Here is a 12,685-nt window from a genome sequence, read left to right on the forward strand (position 1 = left end):
CTCCCTCAGTCATGCTTAGAGGCCCATCTCTGAGGTGAGTCTAGAGTCTGTCAAGTTGATGATTAATGCTAACTGTCACAGTGAGGGATTGTGTATTTGTTGTGGATATTACCCATCTTTGTTTATGCCAGGGTGGAGGTGTCTGAATAAGAATCATCACCTCCCTCCACCCCCCGGCTCATATATTTAATGCTTAGTCACCAGGGAGTGGCACTATTTGGGAAGATTTAGGAGGTATGGCCTTGTTGGAGGAAGTGTATTACTGAGGTTTCAAAAGCCCATGCTAGCCCAGTTTCTGTCTCTGTCTGTCTGTCTGTCTGTCTGTCTGTCTCCAGATCAGGATGTAGCTGTCAACTACTTCTCCAGCACTATACCTTCCTGCATACTGCCATGCTCTCTATCATGATTAAAATGGAATAAACCTCTGAAACTGCAAGCAAGCTCTCAATGAAATGCTTTCTCTTATAAGAGTTGCCTTAGTCATGATGTCCCTTCACAGCAATAGAACAGTGACTAAGAAAGTCAGCAAAAAGGGAAGAGTAATGTTAATAGTTACAATTAAATTATTATTGTGAATTTTGCTCAGAGGAGAAGGTGATGCTGTGTGGGAAGAGCTCATTTGGGTGTTGTCCACTTTCTGCATCTTGTCTATGTGACAGGACACTCCACGGAGAGCACAGGGATTCCCTTGCAGTATGGTGAAGGGTTTCCCATTTACAAAATTCTTCATTTCTTTATTCTTTGATCCATTTATTCATTCATCAAGCCTGTGTGTACTGATAGGTTACTGTGGGCATCATAGAAACAGCAAGTGAAGTGATCCTTGCCCTCACAGACCTTGTCTTTTAACTTGTATAGAGTTGTGACTCTATACACAAGGTAGAGGCCATATGCAGAAAGAGTTGGGTAGGAAAGCCAAAAAACAGAGACAGGGATGCTGCAATTCTTTTAATCCTGTAGGAAAAGGAGCAGAGTACAAAACCAGCTCTTACACAGCCAAGCAATAAATTGGATAATGATTGGCTCTATGAAGAGGACACTGGGCAAGAGACAGAATGGAGAGGGTTGCAAGTGTGGGTTAGTCTGAGGGCAGGCAAGGACAGCTCATATGGGAAGACAGTGGTTGACCAGATACGTGAAGACATGGAGATGTGGAGAAAAGGGAAACCATGGGGAAGCAAATTCGAATGCCTCAGGGTGAGACCATAGTCAAGAACAAACTGAAAGAAGGAAGATACCCACATTTTAGACTGAATGGGGGACCAAGCTATTTGCAAAATTATAGATAAAGGGATTTTGAACTCAGATTTGTGATAGTAAACATTCCAGATGCCAATAAATCATTTCTAAGTTTTGAAGACCATACCTTTAAAATAGTCCCGGACCAGGAAGAAGGTTTTGTCTTCTCTGTCAAATGTGACTGATTTAGTGTTGGATCTATTTAGAGTTGGAAGCAGAGTAGGAGTCTGAAAAGAGAATGTCAGGTCGGAGAGGGAGGAGGAAAAGGAGCAGGAGGCAGTGGGGGAGGGGGAGGAGGAAGAGGGGCCTGGCATAGAGGCCGCTCATTGCTAGCCTGGAACTACATGACAAGCCATTTGTCTTATATCTAGATTTCAAAGCTCTCTCGTGTTGGCAGACACCGTAATAAGAGTGAGTGTGTGGTGGGGGAGGGCGAAGCCAAGACTTTCTTTAGCTCTGGCTGTGCTGGTTCACCTTACTGTAGCCTCCTCACATACCTGTACAGTGAGCTTTGACAGCTGGAGTACAGAGCTAGAATATCTCAGACCATTTGTATCATTTCGAGATTTCTTTCTAAAAGCTAAAAAGAAAGGATTTTAAAAATTATATTTGCATTTGCTCTCTGTCTCTGTCTCTCTCTGTCTCTCTCTCTGTGTGTGTGTGTGTGTGTGTGTGTGTGTGTGTGTGTGTGTGTGTGTGTGTGTTCATGCTATGGAGGGCATGGGAGGTCAGACGACAGCTTGTGGAAGCTGGGTCTCTCCTTCCACCATGTGGGTCCTAGATATTGAACTTCCATTACCAAATTTGACAGCAGGTGCCTTTACCAGATGAGCCAACTTGCTGGCCCCTACAAACAAGGAATTTGAATTCTTGACACTGAATTTGAGTCCTGAGGTATCTGCATATCCCTTCAGAGCTTTGATTCAAAGTGCCCAGGGTCAGGGGGACGGCTGAGAGTAGTTGACCAGTTGGCCATTCTGCTCCAGGGATCTCATGACCTGATGTTGGATGACACAGTGGGTCTGGGATGATTCGCTCCATACAGTTCCTGTGCTTTCTTTCATAAAGCCTGAGAGTTTGGAGAGACCCCCCCTTTCCACCCTCAACCTCCAATAAATGCAGCCACTTCCATTAATGGACCCTAGAGCTAACTGCCTGTTCCAGGAATCAAAGATTGGCTGGGTCCAGTAGGTAGTTTTAAAACAGAAAAGAGACTGATAGAGAGCACAGGCAGGGTCCTTACACAGAAAAAAATAAACCCGGTAGAAAATTCAGGTGGAGGAGGAAAGAGGAGGAGAAAAAAAAAGGACGAGGAAGACAAGAAGGAGGAAGAGCAGGAGAGGGAGGAGACGGAAATGGAAGGAGGAGGAAGAAGAGGAGGAAGAAGAGGAAGAGAGGGAGGACGAGGAGGAGGTGAGAGCACAATCTGTTTAACCCTACAAGAATATGGCCAGAAAACACAAACACTCGTGTAAAGCGATGTTCAAGTTAACGCTGGGTGTGAACAGATAGAACAACTGAGGCAGGAACAGAGTCCTCCTGCCTTGGCCTTCTCGGCCGCCAGGGTGCGCTCAAAGTCAGCAACGTCCCAGTGCGGAAGGGACCTTAGTGAGCGGAATTCTGGGAGAGGAGGGGCAGGACTTCCCACAAGGAATTCCAGGAAAGTAACTGGGGATTGTGCTCCTGGATGGGACAGCTGAGGAGGGGGTTCGGAGTTCCAGTGCCATGACCTGCTGGGTTTGTCATCTCAATGGCTCCTTGAGAGAGGGCTTTGAGAGAATGGGGCAGCTGGTCTCCAGTGTCCAGCATGGCCTGAGGCAGCAGCATGCCCGCCCTCTGAGCCCCTCGGCAGAACTCTCTCTCACAGCCTTCTTTGCCCACTCTTCCAGAACCAGGTGCTGCTGCTGCGGGGTTAAGTTCTGTGCCTACTTCTCCTCAGACGGGATGATCTCTTTCTCCACAGCTGTGGTGTTGCCAGGAAAGAGGCAATGTCTAAAGCCAGGGCTGTTTGCCTGATCAGACTCAATTCCCAAAAGATCTGTGAAGCGGCCTCCTGCTCAACAGGCCCTTGAGGGGCACGGGTGACTTTCCTGCCTTCGTTTGTCTGGACACCGGCTTTGGGTGGGAAAGAAACAAGAAGACGCCAGCTAGCCCGAGTTCTCCACCACCCCACGCCACCACCATGCTCTCAGGCACAGAGCTCCCAGATGGACTAGGAGGTCTTCAGATAGGAGACCCGAGGTAGTGGAGGTGCCTGCTGGTCAGTGCCAACCCCTAGCTTTTCTAGAGCCGATATTTCTCACAGGCCGCCAGAGGGTCTGTGAGCTAATAATTCCAATTAACTCTCTCATTCGTTTTAGATGGGAGGAAATGTCTTTGTCAGATTCCATTTAGGAAACATGCTCCCCCTGGTTAGTCAGACAGGGAGAGTTTAATGTAAGAGGAACTATTTTGATGTAACATGTGCTCTGGGGAACTAAAAACCTCTTTTTTTCCCCCCTGTAGTTCAGTTGGCAAACACCTCTTGAAGACTGAAGTGTTAAGGACTGTCATGGCATTTCTCTTCCCCCACACCACACTGACACACACATAGATCGATGCTTTCGGGAATGGCAGAAACTTCAAGAGGTGTGGCTTGGTGGAAGTCCCTAGGCTGTTGGAAGCATGCCTTTGAAAGGGGATCCCAGGACTCCTGGTCTTTCACTCCTGGGGAGGTGAGCATTTATGCTCCACAGCAGGCTCCCATCACAGGGTGCCTCCATCAACCCTTTTCCAGGGCCCAAAGCAACAAGGTGAATTGGCCATGAACTAAGACCTTCAAAATTCTAGGCCAAAATGAATCTTTTCTTTCTACAAGATGATTTTCTTTCTATGAGATAATCTCAGGTATTCGTTACAGTCAGACACAGCAGACCAGCACAGCTAGGTAGCAATGAGAGCAGCCCAAATGCCTCTAGAAACAGAGGCAATGCTGGAATTGTGAAGATTAGACTCATGGAGGGGGTGACACGGGACTCACAATCAGTGGGTGTGTGTCTGAGCTGGGTGGGCAACTTGCTTGCAAGTGCTGGGGAGGCAATGGTTCAGCTGCAGGCAGGGGAGGGATCGCTGCGTCTGAAGGTGCGTTGCTGGGTGTCACGGGATGAAGAAGCATTGCTGGGTACTGCTTAGAGCAACCGTAGAAAGGAGGTCTAAATAAACACACTTCTAAGAAGAGGTAAATCCTCCCCTTCTCCATCCATGGAGCCACCGGGCACATCATCTGAGGTTCTCAGAATCCCAGGCCCAGCCTCCGCAGCAAATGGTAGAAGAATAATAGGTTTAGCGCTGAAAGCGTGAAGATTGGTACAATGTGACTGGATGGACTTCCTGGAGGGGGTCGGGGTGAGCAAAGAAGAGGACCCAACCAATGTGTGTGTGTGTGTGTGTGTGTGTGTGTGTGTGTGTGTGTGTGTGTTTGCGTATAGGCAGATACTTAAATAACAGATCTGAGGATAAACCACCAAGCTTGCCTGGCTGTCTGGGACTTATGTGGGCTTCTGTAGTGTAAGATGGCCCTATTCTCCACCATCTATCTAGAGAAGGCTGCGCATGCATAGGCTGCGAAACACTTGGGCTTGCAGGAAGCTCTCCAGAGCTGGAAAGGCCACCAGAGAAGTGAGAGCAGAACAGCGCTGCCCTCTTGTGGACACCTGTGGTTCTGCAGGAGGGTAGCTTAATGCTGCAGGCAGGTGACAGCTGGTTGACATCACTTCCCATACTGACACTGGGAATGACAATGGAGGAAGGCTAGTGTGAGCCTCTGATGGAGGGGAAGGAGACCTCAGCATTGGTCCATGACCCAGAGAGAATGAAAGTCTCTCACCACGGAGACCCTCTGAACAACCGCAGACCCCTGAAACTGAACAGATAAACCCATTTCAGCGTTTTGGGATCTACTTTAAAGCAGAGAATGTTTTTTGTTTTTGCTTTTGTTTTTGTGTCTGTTAAAGACCAGAGAGTATGTCTTGTGAGATAACTCGGTGGATGAAGCACCTGCTGTATAAGGAGAAAGGCCCCAGTTCAGCCGCCTTTGTCAAAGCCAGGCATGACAATTTGTGTATGTAATCAGAGTATGGGGGAGTGGAGACAGGGAGATCCCTGGGGATGGCCAGTCAGCCTGGCTCTAACAGTGAGTTCCAGATTCAGTGAGAGACTCCGCCTCAAAAAATACAGTGGAGAGTGATAGAGGAAGGCACCCAACGTCAGCCTCTGTCTCTTTATGCACAGAATGTGTGACTGTACCCACATGCGCACACCCCCCCACACACAATAAAATAAAATAAAGGAAAAAGAAGGACCAGAGAGTAGATAGTTTAGACTAGACAGTAACTAACTGAATGATTATGATCATGCTAGGGATGCTGTATTTTAAATGCTAGATAATTCTCACACATCAAGAAATACTATTATCTTCTTTTTGACTTTTGAAAGTCATTTTAAAATGTAAATTCCATTCTCAGTTTGCAGGGCATGAAGACAGGTAACAGGCTGGGTCTGGGCCCAGGGTTGTAATCTTTGAGACCTCTGAGGAAGGACTCTTCTTTCAGAGGTAAGCCTAGGTTGTGCTACAGCAAGCTGCAACCATCAAGCAGTGCCTGCACATCCTCACCACATCCCTGGAAGCTGCCTGTGTGTGCTCACAGGAACTGACTCCACGGGTCCCCAAGGTGGGGTTGACTGGGCTATCTCTTTCCTGCTGGCTGTTTTGGGGTGTCTGTGGGAGAAATGCTCTGTTAACCCTTTTCCTTGGTACTCAGAGAACCTTGTTTTCATGTGCTACCAGGCTCTAAAAGGTAAGATATTTGCAGCTCACTACACTGTGGTTCCTTCCTCAGTGACAAGGGCCACCAGTCCTACAAATGGCTAAGGCACGTATCACCCCATGCACTTACTGCACACAGGACAGGGGTAACAAAAATGTAAGCTTTTACATGATTTACCAAGAACCCAATAACATAGCTATATCTATATTATAATTCCCATTAAGTGCATTGCTTTTTTTGCTCCATGGACAATTAAACCCACAAGTGGTAGATATAAATGGAGAGACTATGCAGATGGGGAGTTTGAAGGGTTTAATGGCCTTTTGTGACATTTTCTTCTTTTAACGTTTAGGATGCTGTTACCTTTTGCGTTATAGAGCTAGGAGTGAAGGTTGTATTTGTGTTTTCCTGGATGCACCCAGAACTCTCGAAGGTTTCTTAGGACCTTCAGGAGCTGATGTGATCAGCGCAGGTGAAGGCTAGGAGGCAACTGGTGGGAAGCTGTGTTAGTCCCATTTTAAACACGACAGTTTGCCTCTCTCCTCTTCCGCTCCACGCTGCAGGCTTCAAAGAAACAGAAATCCCAAGACACAGATGTGTGTTTTCCAGTGGAAGATGGAAAATCAATGGGCTGTAACTATGAGCGAGATTTGCTGCAGAACCTGGGAGGGGGCAGGTGCTGGAGAGGTGTGGTGTGAACGACCCATCTGAGGGTAGAAGAGGCAGTTCTTCCACTGGGCACAGGAAAAAGATGGACAAAGGCTCCACCTGTGCCCTAGCACTGGGTTGTGCTCAGGGAGTGATGGAGGCCCTCGCTGGTGGAGGCTGAACTCTGAGTGCCCGGCGTTGACTGGAATGGAGAAGAAGGGATTTGAAGCTAGAGATCCGGGAGTGGAATTTTGGACTTGCTTTGGGACATGCAGTATACAGTCCCCATGATGGTCCCATCATCTTACCCAGAAAACCCATGGAGCCCTTAGTCTGTGAAGAGGAAGGCTGGACTAGCTGTGTGCTAGGGCCTGTGACTAGAGCTTTCCTGTTATGGGATCAGATCCAGGGCAGACTCAGCAAGGCAGGCCAACGGACTCAGAATGCTCTGTGGTGTAAAAGGAGGTGAGAAAAAGCATCTGCCCTGTGGCTCAGGGGAGCAGACTCAGCCTGGGGTGAGGCCAGCGCCTATGCCTGGGAATGAGTCAGTGGGAAGATGAGATGCTAAAGTCCTCTGATGGCCACGGTCCCACCACCCTGCCCAGATGTGGGAGATTCCAGCTCAACTCCGGGCCACACCCATCTCCCAGGCTTGGCCAGCACAGCAGACCAAGCGTCCACACAATCCAGCTTTTAGCTGTGCTGGTGCAGAGGCAGGATTAAGTGGCTGTAACCTGAGGAGGCCTGGGGCTTCCTGCAGCAAGCATCAGCGGGAAGACACCTGCCGATGGGCACTCCATGCCTAGAGAATGGCTGGAACTTGGCAGCGATGGACGGGAGCGCAGCTTTCTGCTGACATCCAGGGTGGGTCTCCCTCTGCTCACATGCGAAATCAATGAGATAATAGATGTGCAAACACTCGGGAAAGCCACCAAACTCCTTTCTGCACTCTCCCCTGCTGCTCCCGCAGCTCCTCTTCCTGCCCACCCCCTTCTTCTCACCTCACAGCTACACAGAGGCTGAACTTCAAATTGAATTGATTTCTGAGAGCTCCTGTATTCAGCTCATTTCAATGTCAGCTTTTGCTGTCTCCGCTCTGGTCCAGGAGTTGGATTTCTTATTTATTCTAGTGGAATAATTTATCTCTTCTAACTCCCATTTCGGTCTACTTTTGAAGTCAGCCTCCTAGACACAGAACGTGGTAACTATAGACTCTAGTCCCGATTACGTAACCCTCCCGGTCCAAAGCTTCCAAAGGCTTCCTACTGTCAACAGAGGAATAAACTCCAGAGACTGGCCACCCTGCTCCTTGCATTCCCAGCTGCCTGAGAGTTCTCCTCAACTTTCCTCCCTTGGCGTCCCTTGCTTAGCATGCCACACACACCCCTGGAATGCCTTCACCTTCACCATCCTCCGGACAGTTTCTCCCCCTTTGAAATTCAAGGTTCAAAGGTTGTGAATAAATTATTGGTGGGATAAGAGAGGAGGAAATGGAATCGTATTTCAGATGCAGCAAGGAATTTAAAAAAATTAAAGAGAGGGTCTCGTGTGTTCCGGCCTGGTCTGGAACTCACTGTGTAGTCAAGGGTGATCTTAAACCTCTAATCTACTTACCCCCACCCCAAGACTTCTATGATTACAGGCATGCCTCACCATGTTCAGTTTTATGTGGTGCTGAGGCTCAAACCTGGGCCTAGACAGGCAATCTCCTCCTCCCCCAAACACATCCCCATCAGAAGCTTTGTTTTTTTTTTTAAATAATATCATTAATATGTTCATGCATCAAATATATATTTTATACAAGGTCCACTGAGGACTGGGGTGGAATTTCAATGAGAGTCACTTTCTACCCTCTTGAGACTGAAAAATCAACCTAGAGCCATGAAAATGGTGATTACTCTTCCTCTCCTTTCTTCCTCAAGCGAATACAGTCACAACTTCAAGACCAGCATGCATATATCGCCAAATTAGATATGCCCTCTTTTCCCCTGGTTATAAGGAAGCTCAGGGACAATTTTGACCCTCAGTTACAGTATCCACTTGTTTCCACTAATGCTCATCCACAAAAGTTGCCAGGTGTGTACTCAGAACTGTGTTAGATAAATTCATGTCACCTTGGTCCCTGCTCCCCGAAAGCCAGCTCACATCCATGTCACCTGTTTTCCCTGTCCTTGATTCTGCAGCTCCAGCTTCTTAACTCACTGTCCATACCACTAATTTTGTTTACTACATCGTTTCAGAAGAGGTGGGATCCAGTCACTAAGGTGAACCTATTCAAAACACACATCCATTGTTCCAAGTTACACCTTTTCATGCTTTTAGTATAGATCATCCCTTAAATCCACCTAGATGCAGAAACGCAGCCCCCACACCGACGCCACTGTGACTGTTCTGTGGGGCTTCCTTTACATTTTCCCCTTCATTTCACCTCCTCGTATGGAATGGCATTTTGCAGCCTATTCTTTATTCAAACATCAGCTCTGGGTTATGATTTTTGGGATGATCACTTGCTTTTCTGTTTCTAGTATATAATTTTAATTAAAAAAATCCATTTCAATAGTGGCAATGTTTATATACCACTTCAGATCCCGTTTAGAAACTAAGCAATATGAATTAAACAAACCAACTGACAGTTTATAATGGCACAGCCACCTCTCCATCTCAGCTTAACATTGTGGTGGTATGAGCGCATGCGTCAGTCCCCTGCTTCCTGAAATCACCCAGAAGGAGCTAGAGTCTCCTGCCTCCATGTAGAGCTCATTTAGGCCTGTTGCCTGTGTCCTGGGCATTGCCTTCCCTGGGGGTGCCTGTTCATAGCTGCTGAGTCAGCTGGCTTCCCATCATTATACATCTACCATCACCATGTGAAGCAGAGTGCATGTTTTGAGTCAGTCTTTGAGTTCCTGCTCGTGATCGGTCACCCTGTTGCTTTCAGCCCTGTGATAGGGCAGTACATCACGGTGGTATCATGAACAGAGCAAAACAAAAAAAAAAAATGCCCCATGGCTGAGAAATGAGAGAAAATAAAAGGGAGGAAGAGGAACGGGCTGAGTTCTCCTAATGCTCTCCAAAGACTTGCCTATCTCTAATAACCTTAAGTTAACCACTAAGCGCTGTGTGTGTGTGTGTGTGTGTGTGTGTGTGTGTGTGTGTGTGTGTGTGTGTGAGTGAGCGCGCCTGGATGCTCTTGAATAGGTTACCTGGGATCTGCCTGGCTCTGTGTCCTTGCACTGGGATTACAAGTGAACACCACTGTGTTCTGCTTTTATATGGGGTCCTAATGTTGACCCTGCACAGTCACTCTGTGCGATCTACATTCTTGGGGCTATTTACAAGTCTCTCTGTGTAATGTGAAGTGTCACACAGAATGTCAAAGGTAGGATACCCTGGAGTGAGGGCCTCATGGGGGGAGCCTGCATTATACGGACTTGATACTGCTTGCAGAGATTAAGGGAGGAGGTAATAGATTCCAAGTTGTGCCTGGAGCAGGAAGCCACAAGGCACGTGAACCTTAGTGCCAACAGCTGTTGTCGGCTCACTTATCTAAGACACACACAGGCACATGTGCTCAGCACCAGAACTGCAGATTTCAACAAAAACGGTCTTTCAGGACTTTATCATCCAGAACGATGAGATCATAACAATAGCAAGTGACATGCACTGAGTCCTTACCATGTTAGTCCTTTCCTAGTCTTAATCCACTGAACACACACACACACACACACACACACACACACACACACACACACGCATGCACACACACTAAATCCTCATCTATCCCACAAGGAAGCAGAGGTTCCCTAAAATTAAGGAACTTTCCTAAAGCTATTGCAAACGTCAAAGGTCAGCCCCCAGTCATTCCAGCTCCACGGTCCATCTTCTTCACCATCCTGCCGTGTCACCCTCTGAGTCACAGAGCACCATCTGATCACAACACCCAAATGCCTCAATCACCCAGTGTGGTGTTTTGAATGAGAGATCTCCCTCCCAGGCTCAGGAGTCTGGCTTGCTTGGGAAGGTATGGAACCTTTAGGAGGTCGGGCCTCGCTGGGGGAAGTATATCACTGGGTCTGAACTTTGGGAGCTCATAAGGGCTCCACTTCAAATTGCTCTCCCTGATTCCTTTGTGTGATTGGGATGTGACCTGCCAGCTTCTCACTCCAGCTGCCTGTGTCTTCTCACCATTGTGGACTTGCCCTCTGAAACCAGAAGTCAAGATGAGTTCTTCCTCCCGAAAGTTGCTCTGGTCACAGAGTTCTATCACAGTAACAGAAAAGTACCTCACGCACCCAGTGACGACTGCTGTCCTTAGACAGGCAGATTCTGAACCCTGGAGGAGCTCCTGCGCATGCACAAGAGCCAAGGTGATTTTCCTCCAAAAGTTCCATCTCCATGCATCCGGGCAGGTTAGAGGGAATCACTTCGGGTGGGGGTTAAACGTGGAGCTGGTCAGACAGAGGATTAGCTTGTCTCACGCTCACCATTCCACGCACTCCCCACCGCTCTCAAGCACTGTCTCATTCCCTTATGTAGATGAGATCAGAACATGAGGACATTAAACAATGTAAGATCAAACAGCTCGGAAGTGTCAGGGCTAGTTTAGAACTCAGGCCTCTCTGTTTCCACAGCTCGCCCGTGATCATTCTGGAACACTCCATGGGACCACAGAGTAGACCACAGCTTCAGGGCATTCTCTGTGCATGTGACAAATTCGCAGGTGGCATGCCGAGGTCCCTTCGATGAGTATCGCACAGGAGCGTCACAGGTGCGTCTGACCAGGGTGCTCATCAAAGGGGCTGACTCCTTTGCAGTGGGCAGACAGTGGCATGAAGAGGATTCTGCCCCGAGCCTGGTGGAGCTTCCTCCTCCCCTGGGGCTGTTCTGGAGAGGGACCTCACTGATGTTCCAGGAGCAAGTCATATAGACATCGCCTGACTTCCCTCCTGTTGCAGAGGCTGGGGCGGAATGCCTCCTGTCACTCTAGAAAGGCTGTGGCATTTGGCTGTCCAGCTCAATGAAGAGACTTTTGAATGTTAGCTCCATGCCAGGGGATTGGGGTGTGTGTGTGTGTGTGTGTGTGTGTGGCGGGGGCGGGTAGAGAAGTGAGGGGAGTGTGCAGTCCAAGTGTGTCCCTACCGCGCAGTCTCTGGCTACCCTGTCACTGTGTGGAGACCTTTATCTAAGCAGCAGTGTGTCTGCTTATTTTACTGTGGTTTAAAATGTATTTTGGCATTCCTTAACAAATAGCACAATTTTCCCTTTGTGTTTCCCTTAATAAAACACAGAGAGGAGAGCAAGAAAAGGCAAGTAAAAAAACATGTCACTGTCATCTCCACTCTGTCACAGGATGTCCATTTTGCCCTCTCCCTCGCCTTTCCCTCTCACCAAACTCTGGTCTCTGACTGCTCCCTCCTCCCTCCTCCCTCCTCCCTCCTCCCTCCTCCCTCCTTCCTCTTCTTTCTAAAGCTTGGCTGCAATGTGTGATGCATGAGTCTGATTGTGTGTGTGTGTGTGTGTGTGTGTGTGTGTGTGTGTGTGTTCATAGGTGCCTAGGTGTACAGTGTCTCTCATGGGCCTGGGGCTCACTAATTAGGTTGGGCTGGCTTGGCACTGTGTTCCAGGGATCCTCTTGGCCCTGCCTTCCCAGTGCTGGTATTGAACGTGTGAACACACCATCCGGCTTTTGAAATGTAGGTTCTTAGAATCGTGCATGACAAGCACCTTACCAGCCGAGCTACTTCTCAGGCACGACGACTGAGGCTGATACTTTTGCTTCTGTTTTCTGTGGCAGAGGAGGTGCTCGGGATTCCACAGTTGGTCTTCATGCCTCATCTCATCTGCAAAACGCTGCTTGAATGAACACAGATTGTGGGAAAGAACAGAATAAGAGGACTCTCCCATGTGAAGAAGTCCCCTTGGATTGTGAGGTCCTTGCACAGCTCTGTGGATAGTCCCTATTCGGTGGCCTTTGCCTGTCTTCCTCCAGTGAGGGT

This window comes from Peromyscus californicus, unplaced genomic scaffold, assembly GCF_007827085.1.
Source record: "Peromyscus californicus insignis strain IS unplaced genomic scaffold, ASM782708v3 Scaffold_14__1_contigs__length_90479793_seg_2, whole genome shotgun sequence".
NCBI lineage: Eukaryota > Metazoa > Chordata > Mammalia > Rodentia > Cricetidae > Peromyscus > Peromyscus californicus.